This window comes from Schistocerca piceifrons, chromosome X (assembly GCF_021461385.2).
Source record: "Schistocerca piceifrons isolate TAMUIC-IGC-003096 chromosome X, iqSchPice1.1, whole genome shotgun sequence".
NCBI classification, from domain to species: domain Eukaryota; kingdom Metazoa; phylum Arthropoda; class Insecta; order Orthoptera; family Acrididae; genus Schistocerca; species Schistocerca piceifrons.
In genome coordinates, this window is record NC_060149.1 from 163,999,014 (window position 1) to 164,004,642 (window position 5,629).

General features: G+C 42.6%; 1 pseudogene; it reads left to right on the top strand.

The window, feature by feature from the left end:
- Nucleotides 1-5,146: 5,146 nt before the first annotated feature.
- LOC124723965 lies at nt 5,147-5,264 on the top strand (annotated as a pseudogene).
- Nucleotides 5,265-5,629: the final 365 nt, after the last annotated feature.

Sequence of the window (5,629 nt, forward strand, 5' to 3'; positions counted from 1 at the left end):
CTGGACCCTTCCGACTATTGTTACAGGGTGTTAGTTTTCAGACGTTTCACGCAGCACACGCCAGCGCCCAAATATCCGATGGAGCATAAAGCGCAGTTCATCTGAATAGGCCATCTACCGCTACTCAGAGGACGTCCACTTGCATTCGTCGCCGACGAACAGTAGTCAGCGTGGGTGCATGAACTAGGCGCCTGCTGTTGAGGCCCATATGGAGCAGCATTCGCTGAACGGTCGTTGAGGAAACGCTGTACGCAGCCCATTGGTTCATCTGGGCGGTCAGTTGCTCAATAGTTGCACATCTGTTCGCTCGTACTCATCTTCGCAGCTGTTGTTTACCCCTATCATCAATGGCCCGTGGGGCACTACAGTTGCCTCGGCGCCAGTTTCAGATAGCGTCATTTTGCCATACACCCTACTCTTTAACCATGGCGGCACGCAAACTGTTTACAAACTTAGCCCGAAAGCCAACGATAGTGCCGTTTCGATGTCAGATAGATCGTTCCGTTTCCACGTTACGACAACGACTGCACTGCTTTCCGTGTCCCTCAGACACGCTGTACCCTCCACTGCTAGTGCTGCCAACTGCCATCTGTGAGTGGTGATTAAGCGTTGACGTCGAACATAGGCGGTGGTCACGTTAATGTAACTGGACAGTGTAAATACAAGAAAACATGCAAGTGGTTCATTTTCTACACCATTCCCGCCCGCAAGAGGAAGAGTTCGTCGTAACTTCATCTCAGCCAATCGCAGTACATGTTGTTGTTGTTGTTGTTGTGGTCTTCAGTCCTGAGACTGGTTTGATGCAGCTCTCCATGCTACTCTATCCTGTGCAAGCTTCTTCATCTCCCAGTACCTACTGCAGCTTACATCTTTCTGAATCTGCTTAGTGTATTCATCTCTTGGTCTCCCTCTACGATTTTTACCCTCCACCCTGCCCTCCAGTACTAAATTGATGATACCTTGATGCCTCGGAACATGTCCTACCAACCGATCCCTTCTTCTAATCAAGGTGTGCCACAAATTCCACTTCTCCCCAATTCTATTCAATACCTCCTCATTAGATATGTGATCTACCCATCTAATCTTCAGCATTCTTCTGTAGCACCACATTTCGAAAGCTTCTATTCTCTTCTTGTCCAAACTATTTATCGTCCATGTTTCACTTCCATACATGGCTACACTCCATACAAATACTTTCATAAACGACTTCCTGACACTTAAATCTATATTCTATGTCAACAAATTTCTCTTCTTCAGAAACGCTTTCCTTGACATTGCCAGTCTACATTTTATATCCTTTCTACTTTGACCATCATCAATTATTTTGCTCCCCAAATAGCAGAACTCCTTTACTACTTTAAGTGTATCATTTGCTAATCTAATTCCCTCAGCATCACCTGACTTAATTCGACTATATTCCATTATCCTCGATTTGCTTTTGTTGGTGTGCATCTTATATCCTTGTTTCAAGACACTGTCCATTCTGTTCAACTGCTCTTCCAAGTCCTTTGCTGTCTCTGACAGAATTACAATGTCATCGGTGAACCTTAAAGTTTTTATTTCTTCTCCATGGATTTTAATACCTACTCCGATTTTTTCTTTTGTTTCCTTTACTGCTTGCTCAATATACAGATTGGATAACATCGGGGAGAGGCTTCAACCCTGTCTCGCTCCCTCCCAACCACTGCTTCCCTTTCATGTCCCTCGACTTTTATAACTGCCATCTGATTTCTGTACAGATTCGAAATAGCCTTTCGCTCCCTGTATTTTACCCCTGCCACCATCAAAATTTGAAAGAGAGTATTCCAGTCAACATTGTCAAAAGCTTTCTCTAAGTCTACAAATGCTAGAAACGTAGGTTTGCCTTTTCTTAATCTAGCTTCTAAAATAAGTCGTAGGGTCAGTATTGCCTCACGTGTTCCCATATTTCTACGGAATCCAAACTGATCTTCCCCGAGGTCGGCTTCTACCAGTTTTTCCATTCGTCTGTAAATAATTCGCGTTGGTATTTTGCATCTGTGACTTATTAAACTGAAAGTTCGGTAATTTTCACATCTGTCAACGCCTTCTTTCTTTGGGATTGGAATTATTATATTCTGCTTGCAGTCTGAGTGAATTTCGCCTGTCTCATATATTTTGCTCACCAGATGGTAGAGCTTTGACAGGACTGGCTCTCCCAAGGCTGTCAGTAGTTCTAATGGAATGTTATCTACTCCCGAGGCCCTGTTTCGACTTAGGTCTTTCAGTGCTCTATCAAACTCTTCACGGAGTATGATATCTCCCATTTCATCTTCATCTACATCAGCTTCCATTTCTATAACATTGCCCCGAAGTACATCGCCCTTGTATAGACCCTCTGTATACTCCTTCCACCTTTCTGATTTCCCTTCTTTGCTTAGAACTGGGTTTTCATCTGAGCTCTTGATATTCATACAAGTGGTTCTCTTTTCTCCAAAGGTCTCTTTAATTTTCCTGTAGGCGGTATCTATCTTACCCCTAGTGAGATAAGCCTCTACATCCTTACATTTGTCCTCTATCGATGCCTGCTTAGCCACTTTGCGCTTCCTGTCGATCTCATTTTTGAGACGTTTGTATTCCTTTTTGCTTGCTTCATTTACTGCATTTTTATATTTACTCCTTTCGTCAATTAAATTCAATATTTCTTCTGTCACCCAAGGATTTCTACTAGCCTTCGTCTTCTTACCTACTTGATCCTCAGCTGCCTTCACTTCTTCATCCCTCAAAGCTACCCACTCTTCTTCTTCTGTATTTCTTTCCCCCATTCTTGTCAGTTGTTCCCTTATGCTCTCCCTGAAACTCTGTACAACCTCTGGTTTAGTCAGTTTATCCACGTCACATCTCCTTAAATTCCCACCTTTTTGCAGCTTCTTCAGTCTTAATCTACAGTTCATAACCAATAGATTGTGGTCAGAGTCCACATCTGCCCCTGGAAATGTCTTACAATTTAAAACCTGGTTCCTAAATCTCTGTCTTACCATTATATAATCTATCTGAAACCTGTCAGTATCCCAGGCTTCTTCCATGTATATAACCTTCTTTTATGATTCTTGAACCAAGTGTTAGCTATGATTATGTTGTGCTCTGTGCAAAATTCCACCAGGCGGCTCCCTCTTTCATTTCTTACCCCCAATCCATATTCACCTACTACGTTTCCTTCTCTTCCTTTTCCTACTGTTGATTTCCAGTCACCAATGACTATTAAATTTTCGTCTCCCTTCACTATCTGAATAATTTCTTTTATCTCATCATACATTTCTTAAATTTCTTCGTCATCTGCAGAGCTAGTTGGCATATAGACTTGTACTACTGTCGTAGGCGTGGACTTCGTCTCTATCTTGGCCACAACAATGCGTTCGCTGTGCTGCTTGTAGTAGCTTACCCGCATTCCTATTGTTTTATTCATTATTAAACTTACTCCTGCATTACCCCAATTTGATTTTGTATTTATAACCCTGTATTGACCTGACCAAAAGTCTTGTTCCTCCTGCCACCGAACTTCACTAATTCCCACTATACCCAACTTTAACCTATCCATTTCCTTTTTTAAATTTTCTAACCTACCTCCCCGATTAAGAGTCCACGCTCCGATCCGCAGAACGCCAGTTTTCTTTCTCCTGATAACGACGGCCTCCTGTGTAGTCCCCGCTCGGAGATCCGAATGGGGGACTATTTTACCTCCGGAATATTTTACCCAAGAGGACGCCTTCATCATTTATCCATACAGTAATGCTGCATGCCCTCGGGAAAAATTACGGCCGTAGTTTCCCCTTTCTTTCAGCCGTTCGCAGTACCAGCACAGCTAGGCCGTTTTGGTGAGTGTTACAAGGCCACATCAGTTAGTCATCCAGACTGTTGCCCCTGCAACTACTGAAAAGGCTGCTGCCCCTCTTCAGGAACCATACGTTTGTCTGGCCTCTCAACAGATACCCCTCCGTTGTGGTTGCACCTACGGTACGGCTATCTGTATCGCTGAGGCACGCAAGCCTCTACACCAACGGCAAAGTCTATAGCTCATGGGTGGAGGAAATCCACGATACGAAATCCATAATCAAGAAAGTCATTTAAAAAAAGTGCCATTCAAACTAAGCGAAGCACGAGTTCTCGTATAACAGACGGCTATAAAAAATCGTTTTGTGTGCAAAGTAAAAAACACGTAATATGGATCTGCAATCTTGGTTGAAGTGCTGAAAAAATTGTGTCACGAACTTCAGAGAAACGGGTTGTGCTGCATTATTAAGTTTAGAAAATAAAATCAGTGCGAAGAACTACTGAAGTATGTCGACAACTGCCCGGACGAAGCAGATGTGTTTTATACAGAAGCTCTTCAGGATCGCAGTAACACTGACAACAATGAAGCTGAATATGATGGTAAATGAATTGCTTGGAATTATTGTGTAAGCTAACTTGAAGTTATCACAAATGACAAACTGTTGGTCATTTTAAAGGATGGTGGTTCTGCAGTTGTCCAGTTTCGGAAAAGGCCCCTGCCGTTTGAATGTACACTTCGTTATAATATCTATATGAAAATATTATTTGGAAAACATATGTGTTTTTAAATTTCTAGTTCATGCATTACTAAAGTTGTTCCAAAAAAGGGGTTTCCTACAACTTTTACTTTTTGTAAATGTTTAGATTTACCAAAACGGTCCTCAGTTCGCTTGTAGGAAAAGGAAGAGAACGATAAATAGTATGAGAACAAGGATTTGGGGAAAATGAATGAAAGGGGAAGCCTACTGATATAATTTCGCACGTAGCATAATTTAATCATCGAAACAGTTGATATAAGAATCAAGAAAGAAGATTATATTCGTGGAAGAGATGTGGAGATACCATCAGTTTTCTGATAATTTATATAATGGAAAGAAAAATTTCGAAACCAGATCTTAAAGTGCAAAATGTTTGAAGGGTCGGATATGAACTCTTACCATAATTTATTGGATATGAATTGCCGCAACTGCAGAATTGTAGAGCAGATGGGACACAGGTAGGTTGAAGGAACCGGAAGTTGATCAGAGATTCGTACGGAGCGTTACTCAATGTTTGACGGAAACTGGGGAAAAAATTACAATACAAGTGGCATAGGAAGTTAAGAGAGATGAAATAGTCAAGGCAGCAAAGTATCAAGGCCAACGGCCTTGCCGCAGTGGTAACACCGGTTCCCACCAGATCACCGAAGTTAAGCGCTGTCGGGCTGGGCTAGCACTTGCATGGGTGACCATCCAGTGTGGCGAGCGCTGATGGCAAGCGGGGTGCACTCAGCCCTTGTGAGGCAAACAGAGGAGCTACTTGATTAAGAAGTAGCGGCTCCGGTCTCCTAAATTGATATACGGCCGGAAGAGTGGTGTGCTGACCACATGACCCTCCATATCAGCATCCAGTGACGCCCGTGGGCTGAGGATGACACGGCTGCCGGTCGGTCCCGTTGGGCCTTCAGGGTCTGTTCGGACAGAGTTTAGTTTAGTTTAGTTTTTAGCAAACACTTAATTCAACTACAGTACATGAATCAAGAAAAAGGAATACAGACAGATAGTGGAAATTGACTAAGCATGTATGGGTACAGGACAAAATGCAAGGCTGTAGAAGGTTGTATTTCTGCAAAGAAAATAAA